The sequence below is a fragment of the Hoplias malabaricus genome, chromosome 15 (genome assembly GCF_029633855.1).
Source record: "Hoplias malabaricus isolate fHopMal1 chromosome 15, fHopMal1.hap1, whole genome shotgun sequence".
NCBI lineage: Eukaryota > Metazoa > Chordata > Actinopteri > Characiformes > Erythrinidae > Hoplias > Hoplias malabaricus.
In genome coordinates this window covers 25592747-25610532 of record NC_089814.1, presented here as the reverse complement: position 1 = coordinate 25610532, position 17786 = coordinate 25592747, and positions in this window count along the sequence as shown.

Genomic DNA, 17786 nt, shown 5'->3' with positions numbered 1-17786 from the left:
ATGGCCTGTCGGGGGATAAACCTATAGCAGGTGAAGGTGCAGTATTCTCACAGTTTTGCTGGTGGCTTTATTTTGTGGAAGGCGCGCGGAGCCGGAGAAGGACGGGGAGTTCTCCACGAGCGCGTGCGCCTGTTCCATATCAGCGTGTAGTAGTGTTATTATATATATGTAATTTTAGCTTTCAGTCTTCCCTCCTCTCTCCTCGCGCTTCTACCGACTTTGTGTGTGTTTTGCCATGAAGCGGAAAGCGCATTTTCATAAATAGACCTTGGCCAAGCGCTGCGGATAAAATTTTAATGAAGCGCGAGTCTTGAGTGCAGCTCGACTCAGGGGCCTTGGAGGAGTAGCAGCATCTCTCTCTCTCTCTCTCTCTCTCTCTCTCTCTCTCTCTCTCTCCCTCTCCCTCTCTCTCTCTCTCTCTCTCTCTCACACACACACACACACACACATACTGTCTTCTCTCTCTCTCTCTCTATTGCTGTTCTGTTTCTTTTTCTCTAATTCTTTCTATATCTCTATTTTTCTCTTTCATTTTTTCTTTTTTTTTTGTGGTAATTTACTCTCTCTCTCCTCTCTCTCCTCTCTCTCTCTCTCTCTCTCTCTCTCTCTCTCTATCTTTCTATCTCTCTCTATCTCTCTGAGTGTGTATGAAGTGTGTGTGATTGCTGGCTGTGTGCGTATAGATCTCTCGTGCGAAGCGTGTCCGAGTAGCGCATGCGCGCGCGTGTGGACGAGCCCGTGTGGTCAGATCGCACCCGTGGCACTGGAAGTTTTTCAAATCCGGACAATGCAATATTTATTAAGCGGACTCATTTAGTAGAAAACACACACACACACACACACACAGCCGTGACAGAACTCGAGCATGCGTTCAGAGTAGCAAAGTGTTCCCTCCTCCAAAAACAGCGCTCGAAAGGTTACGCTGCAAGAAGTGGATGGACTCGTTGTCTCCTCCCCTTCTTCTTATTTCTCGTCCTCCTCTTCCTCCTCATCTTTCTCATACTCTTCTATTCCCCTGCTGCAGATGATCCTCTAGATAAATACAGCCACTAAGTTTATGAACATTATATGTTTGAAATACTATTATCAGCCCAAATACTAATTTTTATGTCTCTTTACTGTAAAAATACACTATTTCACTGTTAAATGCACAAACCATTAGTGTCCAAATACTGGGAGGAGCTGAGACTCATTAGGGAGCTCACAGCATGCCTTGCTTCTTCATAGTTTTTGTGATTTTCAGAGCTTCTTTGTTTTTCTCGTTTTCCTTTTTGGGTTGCATTGGGGTGGTTATTTTGTGTATTTGTATGTGTGTGTGTGTGTTTCTGTGCATGTTGTGACGAGATTAGGAAAGTTCACCATCAGCCTGTGTTTGTTCTAGATATCGCACATTTATTTGGTCCTTTTGGCAATAACCTCATTTTTTATAGGATGTGGTTTGGCTATATGTAAATTCTCTTATTTGTCACACCGTTTACATGTTAATTTTTGTGGCTAAACAATGTTTCTTTGTTATTTTTATGTAAATACTATGGGATTTTCTTTAACGGTGTATATCTGTTATTTTAACAGAAAGGTACTGTAAACAAAACTTGAATGTAAAAGCACTTGAATGTAAAAGTTATGCCAAAAATAATACTGTAATGTCATATATATTTTGATCGTATATTTAACTGAATTTTTGGCAACCACAGCACATAATTCGTTTCAAAATAAATTAAGGCGTGCGAATGATTTAATAATGCGTAGGACTGGCTTAATTAGATGTGCGAACAAGTCATTTAAATATTCCCCAGCTGGTAGTGTCGCAGTCACACAGCTCCAGGGACCTGGAGGTTGTGGGTTCGATTCCCGCTCCGGGTGACTGTCTGTGAGGAGTTGGTGTGTTCTCCCCGTGTCCGCGTGGGTTTCCTCCGGGTGCTCCGGTTTCCTCCCACAGTCCAAAAACACACCTTGGTAGGATTGGCGACTCAGAAATTGTCCGTGAATGTGTGTGTGTGTGTGTGTGTGTGTGTCTGTGTTACCCTGTGAAGGACTGTCGCCTCCTCCAGGGTGTATGTCCTCCTTGCGCCCAATGATTCCAGGTAGGCTCTGGACCCACCACGATCCTGAACTGGATAAGCGGTTACAGATAATGAATGAATGAATATATATATATATATATATATATATATATATATATATATATATATATATATATAACATACTTTAAAGAGAAGAGACCTTCAGTGCCTCAGAGAGAGAGAGTGTGAGAGAGAGATGAAGGTAAGAGGGAGTGGAAGTTAAATTGACTCTGACAAGGTGAACAAGGGAAATCTCTATGCAGCGTTTGTTGCGTCTGCTCCCGAACAAAAGTGGATAAAAACAAACAAATGCGCATAATGCGTGTCTCTGGAGTGCGGAGGGGGTGGTGTGTGTGTGTGTGTGTGTGTGTTGGGGGGGGGGGGGTATGCTTATTGTGCTGTAATTAAAACAAGACAGGCTAATTGGGTACATTGTAGATCTCCATCAAGACTAATGAAAGAGTGGGAGTGTGATAGGGGTCTTCAGGGTGACCACGTTTACTCTAGAAGCACTTAGTGCCATAGGCTTTATTTTTCAGGAAATATTTCTGAGGAGATTACAGAAACATATGGAAGGTCCTCCTGTCAAACCCTACAGAGAATGGGACCCTTAAAAACCATGCAAGGCCTCATAGACCACCATAGCTGTCACCATCAGATCTCTTTTGTGAGTGACAACGTGAGTGAAATTGTCCACAGGTGTGACTGTGTGAGTGACTGGGTCAGTGAGTGAAATTTTCCACAGGTGTGATTATGTGACTGACTGGGTGAGTGAGTGAAATTGCCCATAGGTTTGACTGGGTGAGACTGGGTGAGTGTGTGAAATTGTCCACAGGTGTGACTGTGTGAGTGACTGGGTCAGTGAGTGAAATTTTCCACAGGTGTGATTTTGTGACTCACTGGGTGAGTGAGTGAAATTGCCCATAGGTTTGACTGTGTGTAACTGGGTAAGTGAGTGAAATTGTCCACAGGTGTGGCTATGTGAGTGACTGGGTGAGTGAGTGAAATTGTCCACAAATGTGGCTATGTGAGTGACTGGGTGAGTGGGTGAAATTGTCCAAAGGTGGGACTGTGTGAGTGAGTGAAATTGTCCACAGATGTGACTGTGTGATGATTTTGTGACTGACTGGGTGAGTGAGTGAAATTGCCCATAGGTTTGACTGAGTGAGACTAGGTGAGTGAGTGAAATTGTCCACAGGTGTGACTGTGTGAGTGACTGGGTGAATGTGTGAAATTGTCCACAGGTGTGACTGTGTGAGTGACTGGGTGAGTGAATGAAATGGTCCACAAATGTGGCTATGTGAGTGACTGGGTGAGTGAGTGGAATTGTCCACAGGTGTGAGTGACTGGGTGAGTGAGTGGAATTGTCCACAGGAGTGATTGGATGAGTGAGTGGAATTGTCCACAGGAGTGACTGTGTGAGTGACCGGGTGAGTGAGTGAAATTGTCAACAGGTGTGATTTTGTGAGTGACTGGGTGAGTGAGTAATATTGTCCACAGGTTTGAGTAACTGAGTGAATTAGTGAAATTATCCACAGTTGTTAATGTGTGAGTGAGTGAAATTTTCCACAAGTGTGAGTGTATGTGTGTGTGTGTGTGAGTGAGTGAGTGAAATTGTCCACAGGTGTGAGTGTGTGAGTGAGTGAAATTGTCCACAGGTGTGAGTGTGTGAGTGAGTGAAATTGTCCACAAGTGTTAGTGTGTGAGTGACTGGGTGATTGGACTGGACCCTGATAAGGATAAAGTTGTTACAGAAGATGAATGAATGAGACCACAATGTGAAAATGATGTGCAGAAGCTGCTGGTGATTTCCGATCAATGAAAACGGTCTACCCCAGAGCTCAGATCTCACTGTATGTGTTCATGACCCTAAGACCATTTCAAACACCACAACATTTACACAAAACATTAATTCATTGATTCATTCATATTCTGTAAGCACTTCATCTTCTATAGTGTGGTGGCGGGTCCAGAGTCTACCCTGAAACATTGGGCAGAAAGCAGGAACACACTCTGGACAGGACACCATTCTGGACAGGACATCATCACTGGGCACCATTCAATCATTCACACCTGTGGGCAATTTCACACCCAGTCATTCACACACTAGTCACTCTATTTCACACACTCACCCAGTCACTTACTCATACCTGTAGTCTATTTCACACACTTACCCAGGCACTCACAATCATAACTGCAGTCTATTTCACACTCATATGATCACTCACACTCATACCTGCAGTCTATTTCACACACTCACACAGTCACTCACACTCGTACCTGCAGTCTATTTCACACACTCACACTCATACCTGCAGTCTATTTCACACACTCACCCAGTCAGTCACACTCATACCTGCAGTCTATTTCACACACTCACCCAGTCACACACACTCATACCTGCAGTCTATTTCACACACTCACACTCATACCTGCAGTCTATTTCACACACTCACCCAGTCACTCACACTCATACCTGCAGTCTCTTTCACACACTCACCCAGTCACACACACTCATACCTGCAGTCTATTTCACACACTCACACTCATACCTGCAGTCTATTTCAGACACTCACCCAGTCACACACTCATACCTGCAGTCTATTTCAGACACTCACCCAGTCACTCACACTCATACCTGCAGTCTATTTCACACACTCACCCAGTCACACACACTCATACCTGCAGTCTATTTCACACACTCACCCAGTCACTTACCCATACCGGCAGTCTATTTCACACACTCACCCAGTCACTTATTCATACCTGCAGTCTATTTCACACACTCACACAGTCACTCACACTCATACCTGCAGTCTATTTCACACACTCACCCAGTAACTCACACTCATACCTGCAGTCTATTTCACACACTCAACCAATAACTCACCTTCATACCTGCAGTCTATTTCACACACTCACCCAGTGACTTACTCATACCTGCAGTCTATTTCACACACTAACCCAGTCACTGACACTCATACCTGCAGTCAATTTCACACACTCACCCAGTCACTTACCCATACCGGCAGTCTATTTCACACACTCACCCAGTCACTTATTCATACCTGCAGTCTATTTCACACACTCATACCTGCAGTCTATTTCACACACTCACCCAATCACTCACACTCATACCTGCAGTCTATTTCACACACTCACACAGTCACACACACACATACCTGCAGTCTATTTCACACACTCACCCAGTCACTCACACTCATACCTGCAGTCTATTTCACACACTCACACTCATACCTATAGTCTATTTCACACACTCACCCAGTCACTCACACTCATAACTGCAGTCTATTTCACACACTCACCCAGTCACTTACTCATACCTGCAGTCTATTACACACACTCACCCAGTCACTCACACTTATACTTGCTGTCTATTTCACACACTCACCCAGTCACATACTCATACCTGCAGTCTATTTCACACACTCACCCAATCACTCACACTCATACCTGCAGTCTATTTCACACACTCACACAGTCACACACACACATACCTGCAGTCTATTTCACACACTCACCCAGTCACTCACACTCATACCTGCAGTCTATTTCACACACTCACCCAGTCACTCACACTCATACCTGCAGTCTATTTCACACACCCACCCAGTAACTCACACTCATACCTGCAGTCTATTTCACACACTCACCCAGTCACTCACACTCATACCTACAGTCTATTTCACACACTCACCCAGTCACATACTCATACCTGCAGTCTATTTCACACACTCACCCAGTAACTCACACTCGTACCTGCTGTCTATTTCACACACTCACTCAGTCACTCACACTCATACCTGCAGTCTATTTCACACACTCACTCAGTCACTCACACTCATACCTGCAGTCTATTTCACACACTCACTCAGTCACTCACACTCATACCTGCAGTCTATTTCACACACTCACATTCATACCTGCAGTCTATTTCACACACTCACCCAGTCACTCACACTCATACCTGCAGTCTATTTCACACACTCACTCAGTCACTCACACTCATACCTGCAGTCTATTTCACACACTCACACTCATACCTGCAGTCTATTTCACACACTCACCCAGTCACTCACACTCATACCTACAGTCTATTTCACACACTCACCCAGTCACCACTGACTCTTATACCTGCAGTCTATTTCACACACTCACCCAGTAACTCACACTCATACCTGCAGTCTATTTCACACACTCAACCAGTAACTCACACTCATACCTGCAGTCTATTTCACACACTCACCCAGTCACTCACACTCATACCTACAGTCTATTTCACACACTCACCCAGTCACTCACACTCATACCTGCAGTCTATTTCACACACTCACCCAGTCACTTACTCATACCTACAGTCTATTTCACTCACTCACCCAGTCACTCACACTCATACCTGCAGTCTATTTCACACACTCACCCAGTCACTTACTCATACCTGCAGTCTATTACACACACTCACCCAGTCACTCACACTCATACCTGCAGTCTATTTCACACACTCACCCAGTCACTCACACTCGTACCTGCAGTCTATTTCACACACTCACCCAATCACTCACACTCATACCTGCAGTCTATTTCACACCCTCACAGTCACACACACACATACCTGCAGTCTATTTCACACACTCACCCAGTCACTCACACTCATATCTGCAGTCTATTTCACACACTCACACTCATACCTGCAGTCTATTTCACACACTCAGCCAGTAACTCACACTCATACCTGCAGTCTATTTCACACACTCACCCAGTCACTCACACTCATACCTGCAGTCTATTTCACACACTCACCCAGTCACATACTCATACCTGCAGTCTATTTCACACACTCACTCAGTCACTCACACTCATACCTGCAGTCTATTTCACCCAGTCACTGACTCTCATACCTGCAGTCTATTTCACACACTCACCCAGTCACTGACTCTCATACCTGCAGTCTATTTCACACACTCACCCAGTCACTCACACTCATACCTGCAGTCTATTTCACACACTCACCCAGTCACTCACACTCATACCTGCAGTCTATTTCACACACTCACCCAGTCACTCACACTCATACCTGCAGTCTATTTCACACACTCACCCAGTAACTTACATTCATACCTGCAGTCTATTTCACACACTCACCCAATCACTCACACTCATACCTGCAGTCTATTTCACACACTCACACAGTCACACACACACATACCTGCAGTCTATTTCACACACTCACCCAGTCACTCACACTCATACCTGCAGTCTATTTCACACACTCACCCAGTCACTCACACTCATACCTGCAGTCTATTTCACAACACTCACCCAGTCACTCACACTCATACCTGCAGTCTATTTCACACACTCACCCAGTAACTCACACTCATACATGCAGTCTATTTCACACACTCACCCAATCACTTACTCATACCTGCAGTCTATTTCACACACTCACCCAATCACTCACACTTATACCTGCAGTCTATTTCACACACTCACACAGTCACTCACACTCATACCTGCAGTCTATTTCACACACTCATACTCATACCTGCAGTCTACTTCACACACTCACCCAGTCACTCACACCTGTGGACAAATTCCCACACCACACACTCACCCAGTCACTCACACCTGCATACAGTTTCACACACCACACCCTCACCCAGTCACTCACACCTGCGGACAGTTTCACACACCACACACTCACCCAGTCACTCACACCTGCGGACACATTCACACACCACACACTCACCCAGTCACTCACACCTGCATTCAGTTTCACACACCACACACTCACCCAGTCACTCACACCTGCATACAGTTTCACACACCACACACTCACCCAGTCACTCACACCTGCATACAATTTCACACACCACACCCTCACCCAGTCACTCACACCTGCGGACAGTTTCACACACCACACCCTCACCCAGTCACTCACACCTGCGGACAGTTTCACACACCACACACTCACCCAGTCACTCACACCTGTGGACAATTTCACACACCACACACTCACCCAGTCACTCACACCTGTGGACAATTTGACACACCACACACTCACCCAGTCACTCACACCTGCGGACAATTTCACACACCACACACTCACCCAGTCACTCACACCTGCGGACAAATTCACACACCACACACTCACCCAGTCAGTCACACCTGCAGACAGTTTCACACACCACAAACTCACACCTGCGGACAGTTTCACACACCACATACTCACCCAGTCACTCACACCTGCGGACAGTTTCAAGATGCTGGACAGATCTCAAGACTTCCTTTAGGGTGATGTGAGCAATATTAGAGTTTCTGTTTGATGGATATCTGGGAGTTAGGCGATAATTCAGTATATCTTCTCAAAGACACCATTTTCCCTTCAGGCCTGAGGGGCCTGCTTAGGCCTACACAGATGCTGGAAATCTGAGAAAACTAAAGGCAGGTGAGTCCCTAAAGGAACTCAGCCTAAACTGAAATTGAATGTCATTTAAAGCCAAGTACTTCCAGCAAAACTTGTAATTTATGGTGTCATCTATGTCTTGGTATGTTTCCTTAAGCTTATGGCCTCAGTGTAATTTGCATAGGTAGACTCAGTATTGCTGGAAGCTGCTGGAAAATATAGCTGACATTGCCTTTTTTTGTTCTTCTATGCTCATATGCTTTTAAACTTAACAGTGTGATCCTGAATGCACAAGGTTATCAAATAAGCGGTAAATGCTGTCATTAGCCAGACATATATAAAAAGTTAAAAAATAAATGCAAATGAATTGTTGGCTTTAAGGTGTATTGAATATGTCATATTCCATTTCTGGTGACCCGTGATGCAGACATTTTTTGGAGATTGCTCCAGCCCCTCCCAGCTCGCTGTGGCGAGAGGCACTGAAGACTTAGGGCCTGAGAAGCATGATTATTTAATGGCGATGGATTCAGAGCTCCTCGGGTGCAGGATGTTTCCCCAACACCGGAGAAGCCCACCACCGAGAGCTTCCAGCTGCAGGAAAACAGGGATCCACAGCAAGACCTAAACAAAGCGAAAAACACACAGGGCCCAGAGTAACATGAAGAAACCAGTCTGGATTAGTTTGATGATTCCTATCAGTTCTATACGATTTTTCAGTTTTCAGTTCAGGACAAGTTTGTCAGAATCAGAGCACCAGAGAAAGAAAGAGAGAGAGAGAGAGAGAGAGACGGGGATTATATATCTGTATGTTCATTTTCGGCATAAACAAATAGGGACTATAAATTAAAAAGTATAGATACAATAGCAATCTATGTTTAATTCATCTTATATGATTTAGTAAAACTATAAATAAACTTTTTCTGATTTTAGAATCTATGTTTAATCTATTATTAGTAACATGAAATGCAATTACAGACAAAGCAGATATTCTCTAATACAAGAAGGAATAGTACTGAAGAGTACGGTAATATTTTGGCCTCAATACCAGAGCAGACTTATATAAGACGACATTTCAGGACCAAGGACAGCTCATAGTAGCCCTTTCCAAACAAAGTGACCACTGCGATTTCTTTGTTTTAACAATGTCAAGATGGGTCAGATCAATTTATAATATTGATATGAATAAATAAAAGAATAGCAATATAAAAAAAATCAACAAAATATGTAGGCGCAATTAAAAGTGAGAGGCAATAGACCCGTTTTCTAGGAAACGTGCCTAAATGCGCTGCCATTTCCTACCGCTTATCCGAAAATGAAATTTTGAACGCAGGCAGCAAACTTATTCTAGAAACAACATTTCACAGCACGAAAGTTTAACACCCAGCTGTAAATATTTATTTGAATTGAACTGCTTCTCTTTATGTAGGCGCCATATGTAGGCAGCGGTGCACGCACCCGCATAAACAGAACTGTTCCAATTACACACGTCCTTTAACAGATTAATGTTGCTGATTTTGACGCGATTTTTTCCAGTCCTGGCATCTTCAATCAGACGAGAGAGGGATTCCATCAGATTCTTCCTCTTCCAATCCAAAGTCCAAACCAGACGAATGATAATCAGCCCCTCGCATTTATATTTAAGGAATATTTTCAAAGAAATGCGTATAAGCTTCCAACCATGTCCCATGCATTATTAATTCTAGACTGACAAGATAGCCTTAGCGCGGTCCGATCCAGCAGAAAACCCCGTTTTACAGCCGGACACCGGCTAAATATATTCGTTTAGCCGAGGTACAAATTTAATGAAATTAAATACGTTGATGATGATCATTTATAGGGATGCACTTCACAAGCTATTGGACACACAGCTCGTGCTTGGCGTTTCAGCGCGGTTTTAATATCGAGGGAGGCAACACGTTGGCTTCCTTAACTCCATCCCATCTCAAACGCTAGAAATAATAAGCAGTAGATTTCAGAGCTGAGCGCACTGCCACAGTCCGGCGAGCAGGCGCTGACGCAGCGAAAAACACGCTAAAGAGTCTTAGAGATTAAAAAAAAAATTAAAAACGCCAGCTGACCCCAAGCCAAGGTGAAAATGTTGGCTGGACACATACTCGGCCCGCGAGCATGCATGTCCTACTTTCCCAGCCCACAGCGAGGACCGTGTCCGCTTGCTCTTTGACTGAAGAACCGCGCTGTTTTCTTGTATGGGCCATAAATAATGCAGGGCTCGGAAGGGCGGCGAATTTCCAGTTAAATACTAATTTGCTTAAGCAATGTTTCCACCCTCCGTCAGCTCCACTGACGCTCAGGCGTTAAAGGAGCTGGACGGGGACAGGACGGGGGGAGCCCTCGCGTGATTAAAAGTGATGGACGGGGTCACGGTAACACAAGGACTTGAACGAAGAATGCGCAAGTCATAAACGCCACAAAAGCGGAAGAGCGAGAGAACTCGGACACATGCAGCAAATGAAACCTTCTCACAAGGGCGAGCTGCACTCCAGCAGCGCTGCTGTGGCTGATCCTTCTTAAAGGGTACTGTTACAACACCTCGTGTATTTTTTTTCTAAATAGCCTTGAAATTCGGTTCTTTGTATATTCACGAGTCTAGAAACACTGCCTTTACTCAAAAGGCTATTCAAGAGCAAATGTTTATGTTGTACACACCTTCCCTGATCCTGTAATACTGCCTGTAGGCCCATAAACGCCCGTTCCGAGTAATAAAGACTTTAACCGTTAGGTCGTTTTACCCCAAGCGGATACAGGTGCGTAGCACTTGTCGAAGAAAAGTTTATGCCGGTGTTGTGTAGCTTCATGACCGTGCTTTTGTGTTAGCGAACTATGTTGCAGTTACTAAGACGTAAGACACAACAATAGATATTAAAACCTAATAATTCTTATCCATTTGACTACGACTAGCAATTTGCATATCATTTCCATAATATGACACTTTCCAGCCCGGCTCGCCCTAATTTATAATGAATAAATAAGCAGACACCCCCCCCCCAGATATTAGTCATTGACATTTTATATATATATATATATATATATATATATATATGTGTGTGTGTGTGTGTGTGTGTGTGTGTGTGTGTGTGTGTGTGTGTTTGTGTGTGTGTGTGTGTGTGTAAAATCTTTTCCCTCTGCCTGTAATTATGCAATCCACCCATATGCCGGTAATGTGAAATCTGTCCTGGGTGGCCTGGATTCAGATAGGAAAGTAAACACAGCTCCGTCTTCCCTCCCCAATTGTTATTCATGGAAGAGATAAATATTTCATATCTTCTAAGGATACCTTTTGTTAACAGAATTACCCAACACGCGCCCCAATGAATTGGATTTATGCGTGCGCAGGACAGGGCTGGGTTCCTGCGATGGATGGTGTGTAATACAGGGGTCAGGACACTGGACTGTGCTGTGGTCTGTAGCCGCTGCTGACACTGATCTCCTCCTGATCCTCTGATGAAAGGGCGATGCTTACCAACAGCCACACACACTCCTCCAGTCTTCACTGGGGTCATGAATAATGAATTGATCAAGCTAATAAGAAGGTAAAGACTGTAGTATATTAATGAGGATCTGAAGCTCTCTGTAATTACTCCAGCTCTGACTGCGCTCAGGGAGGAGACCAAGAGCCAATCAGGGGAAGAAATAAATGGGCAGTTGTGGTTAATCAAGAGTCTTTCAATCTGAGTTCCAATAGACAAAACTTAGACAACCTCTGGTCATTTTATAATACTGTGTCCGTTCACAGTCCACTCTGTTAGACACACCTACCTTGTTTGTCCACCTGTTGCTGCATAGCGTGTTTTGGTCTTCCTCTAGTCCTTCATCAGTGGACACTGATGGTTTGTGGATATTTTTGAGTGGTGGGCTATTCTCAGTCCAGCAGTGACACTGAGGGCTTTAAAAACTCCAGCAGCAACTGCTGTGTCTGATCCAGTCATACTGACACAACACTCAGTAACACACCACCACCACGGTAGTGTCCCTGCAATGCTGAGAATGATCCAACAGCCAAATCATACCTGCTTTGTGGTGGTCCTGCAGAGCAACAAATGGATTACAGTCTGTAACTGAACTACAAAATACACAATACGTATCCTGGACTGACGTTTGATTTCTGCTCAGAGTATTTGCTTGATCAGCCACTGTTGGTTTGCTATGAAAATTTAATCAGTGGCTCTTTGCCCACCTTTCTTAGGTGTTTATAAAGCCCACCCTTCTCTAAAGAGAGGGATTAGACCAGCAGAGTTCAGACAGGGCTTTAGCTGCACTCCCAGGCTACTCCTAGTTAATGTTGAGCATCCGGGGAAAAGACAAACGCAGACCCCAAATTAAATACCAGATCATTCATGGTGATTCCGTCTCAGTTCTTGAACCCTGCTCCCTCAGAGCTGGAGAGATCAGAGCTCAGAGAGAGAATGTGAATGAATGGGTAAACCCACCGCAAGGTCATACACCCTCTCACCTCATTAATACACTGGTGTAGAGAAAGACAGAAAGGCTTTTGATCTTCATGCACATACGCACACGCACCCACACCATTAGACTGGCAAAGCTATAATAACAGCTCCAGTTCAACACAATATCATATAAAGCACCTGATGACAGGCCTGAGGACTTATTTCGCTTCCCACACAGACACTTCCGTAACTCTCAGAAGGTTAGATGAGATAAGATGCATCCTAATTGGTCCTGAAAGGCTGTACAGGGGTCTTTGCTAAAATGGCATAACAATGACATAAGGTTATACAAGCTTACCCAGAATCACAGGACATAAGGAAGGAACAGGAACACAAGAGAGTACAAGTCTATCACAGAGCATCGAGCACTCCCACACTTACACTTATAGATATTTTGAACAGCAAGCCCACCTACTAGCATCTGTTTTCTGTGGGAGGAAGCCCAATGTGTAGAGATCTTCAATTCAGACTGTAGTCCATATGTTGCTCTGCATACTTTTTCAATAGTCAGGACTCCCACAGGACAACAACAGAGGAGTTATGATTCAGGTGGTGGATCATTCTCAGAGCTGCAGTTGTTGAGGGTGTGTTAGGGTTTGTTGCACTGGTACGAGTGGATCAGACACAGCAGTGCTGCTCAGGTATTTAAAACCACTCACTGTCCACTCTGTGAGAGTCACCTATCACTTTGGTCCACCTCGAAGATGTAAAGTCAGAGACAGTAGCTCATATATTGCTGCACAGTTTGTGTCGGTCATCCTCTAGTCCTTCATCCGTGGACACAGGACGCTGTCGAGTGAATATTTTTGGTTGGAGGACTATTCTCAGTCCAGCAGTGACACTGATGGCAAAAGTCCAGCAGCAACTGCTGTGTCTGATCCACTCATAACAGCACAACACACACTAACACCAACACCATCCAAATCATACCTACTCTGTGGAGGTCCTGACCTTTGAGGAGCAGGCTGAAAGGGAATTAACAAAGTTAGCAAAGCAACAGATGGACTGAATACTGTAATTGTATGGGAGTGAAGCTGATAAAATGACACCAGGAGTAAGGGGAGGAGATGGAGGCCATAACAAGGAAAGACAAAGGGAAAGACAAGGTAATATAAACACAATATCCTGTGAAAGTAAAGTTCATGTGGACTAAAGATAATGTGGACTAGGCCGACAAATACCAAATAACAAAATGACAAAGAAAGGCCAAAAGCACAAAACTTCACAGAGCTTCACATAGGGCCTAGCTCACTTTCTTCCTACCTGCAACTACACCATCACCAGCTCTTCTCAGAGGTAATCAGGTAGGCACTTCCCTTTGCTGGTGTTTTGCTGAATAAAGCCTGTGACACCTCTGCAAGGCTCAATAGAGAGGCTCACCAAACTCACTTTACCGACCTATCATACTCTTTTCTGTGTTGATCCCACATTATCTTAACCCTAAGCCTCATTGGCACCGTTAATGCATGCTCAATGTCACCAATTTCAGGTGTACTCTACACTCTACACACACTACACTACACATCTGAGTTCCATTAATAATAAAAATAAGTGGAAAAACCTGACAAGGAATGTTAGTGTCAATTTCAATTTATTTCTAAAACACAGTTACAAACACCAAGAGTTGACCAAAGTGCTGCCCAACAAAATATAGTAAAAGCAAAATGTAAGACATAGACAACAGATAAAACATGAAATACCCAATATAAATAGCATGCCAGAAAATATAAATATCAGTAAATCTCATACAAAATCAAAAGCCAAAGAATCAATGCAAGATTAAGATTAAGTTTAAAAACAGGCAATCTTGGGGCCAGCATAACATGCAATGGCAAGTGATTCCATAGTTTATGGGCCATAACTGCCAAAGTCAGATCTCCCCAGGGCTTCAACCTAGATTTAGGGACCACTAGAAGAAGCTGATCAGCACCTGAGTGACCTTGATGGTACATAAGGTTGTAACAGTTCAGAGAGGTAAATTGGAGATAGCACATTCAAACAACAAGATCTTTAAGAAAAATGTATCTGCTGACATTACAAATAGAAGAATATTTTTCCCCCCTGAATTTAGATTTTCCTGAAGCACACTCTTAACGTTACAGGTTTACTACAAGAAATGACACAGTGGAGGCCCCAGATTTTAAGAATCCAGACCCCACAAGATATATCTTGAAAGAATCATTGTTTTCTACTGGTAATTTATTGAAAAGTAAAGATCCATCTGTTTTCCAGTACAAATAAAATCAATACCACTGTTTTCTAGAACCACACACCCAGACCACTTAGGAACCTTTTGATAAAAGTGCATTCAGAGAAGTCAGAATGAATTAGTGTATGCTCTTGTGAAGACATTTACAGTTTGGACCATCCGAGCATTGGGCAACATATTGCTTTCTACAGAAAAGAGCACGTTCATATTTAAGCCAAAAGTGATGCTGGTCACACTGCTGGAGCATCACTAAACCACATGCTGAAGCTCACGTGGGGGGGGGGTGCTGCGTATTATGGTGAATTTAATATTAATGGATTTTATATGCTTGACACTAGCATATTCATGAGAACCTTCTAATGGAAGCAGGGCAAAATGGAGTTAATGCTGAGTGACAGTATTGATACTTGGGAATCTGTCAACATGTTCCCATTGGCTTTGATGTTGCCAAGGTGTAAGAAGTCAGCAAAATAAGACCTTGACTAGTTTTTGTCACCAGTTTAAGCAGGTTTCCCAAGAGTTTTCATGGACTGGTTTGCCAATGAAAACAATGGGATTGTTAAATGGATATCAGGGAATTAAGACAAATGGTCCAATACACTTTTGATAAAATTCACAGAATCTTTTCTTACCATTTGCTAGATCTCTGGTCTGTTTGTATGCTGGAAAAAGGTCAGGTGCTTATAAAAATCCCTGGCTCAGTAAAATGGAAACATTAAGTTCCGAACTGGCTCAGGAGCTCCCTCTGATTGTGTCATTGGTTGAGCCATGGTCGTTAATCCAAACCTGGAGGCGTTTGGATGGTGGAGAGAAAAGCATGAAAAGGGTTGGGAACGCTGCTTTATAGGTGGGTAATATTTATTTAATTTTTTTCTGTTTGAGATTTATTACTTCACTTAAGCTGGAACTGACTCTGACTTCTGAATGAAAATAAACATGAAAGGAGTTAACAGTTTGCTGTTGAGGTGGTGATGGGAAGTGCAAGAGTATTAACTATTAACAAGCTAATTGTTTATGATTAATTAATGATTAACAATCAGATAATAGTTACTTATTTAAGATGAACATATTATTTGTAAGGTAGCATAAACACATGTTATAAATGTATTTATATGATGTGTTGACTACTTGAAACTGAAAAGATATTCAGAATAACCACTTTAAGTATTTTTGTAAGCTTATTCAGTATTATTGTAGATATCAAGGAGCATACTGTTTGGTTACAGCAGTTACTTTAATCTTCATGGAGTAAAAATTCAGTGGCCATTACATTGAAAGAATCCTTTATTGCAATTGCAGAACTAAAGTAAAACATACTCATTCTCAATTACCAGCACTTTTCTGTGCGTATGTGCTTATTAATGTTGTGAAAGTAGTTCATAAAAAAAAAACCAAAAGAAGAAAAAAAAACCCTACATTTATAAATTATTTATTAAGCAATTTGAAAGACCATAACTAAAGTGTAACTTATTTACCTTTTATAACTACTAACTTACCCTTAAGATGTGCTTATTAATGCTATAGTTCACATACAGTAATGCAGTTACATACTAACCTGGTCTTTGTAAATTTGTCATGGGTTGATATTGACTTCTGATCAACAAGACAACCAGATATATCCTACCATGCACAAGCACTGCATATGAGCTCATTTACTAGCAATAGCTGCCATTTTAGATCAGTCTGGATTTAAGTATTTTTAACACGTTTATATTCTATAGTCAACATCAAGGGTGTTGAATTAGCATGGGCGGAGGTGACGTGTCCCCACCAATATCCAGCAATTATTGAATTGTCCTCACCAATAATTTAATCCCCTCAAAAAAAAAAAATAAATAAATAAATAAAATAAATAAACCTAGAGGTGCAGAATGAGTTAAATCACATTCTCTACTTGAGTAGAGCAGTGTGATTGGCTGTGCCTTTCCCTGTTGTCACGTGAGACTCTGTAGCTATATTGGATTGTGAGCAGTGCCAAAACTGGAAGGAAAACTTTCCAGTCATATGCGAGATTTATTGTGCAAGATTCAGGTGCATTGTGGGTGACACATGGGTGTCAAAAGCGAGTGAGGATGGCAGCAAAAAAAGAGGAAGGTGGACATGAGGCACTATTTTCCAAAGACATGTTTAAGTCATGTATAGTTAAGCTTACTAATGAAATGAGTCCATCAAAAATAACAGCAGGCTAAAATCGTCTGTAGCTATAACTTGGTTTGAAAATTAGCTGAACAAGAAACTGCCAATTGTCAGTTCTCTTACAGTGTTGTTTTATCACTGAGAAAAAGAAAATGCGGGCGATGGGGTGGGGGTCGGTGATGGTAGATTCATAGGTCCCCACCAATGTCAAGAGCAAATCTACGCCCTTGGTCAACATGCCATATAAGACACATTTAAGTTCTGCTTACAACTGAATATTACTTTGCATAAATATTTAGGACATTAGTCAATATAATGTTTTAAAGAATCTTAAATGTACATTATATAAATATGTTTATTATACAAATGTAAGTCCTTACAATTGATATGTTACTATTAATAAGCAATGGTTAATTGCTTGTTAATAGTTCATTTAATGCTTTCTAATCAATTATAAACAGTATAAAAAGTTTTTACTCTTATAA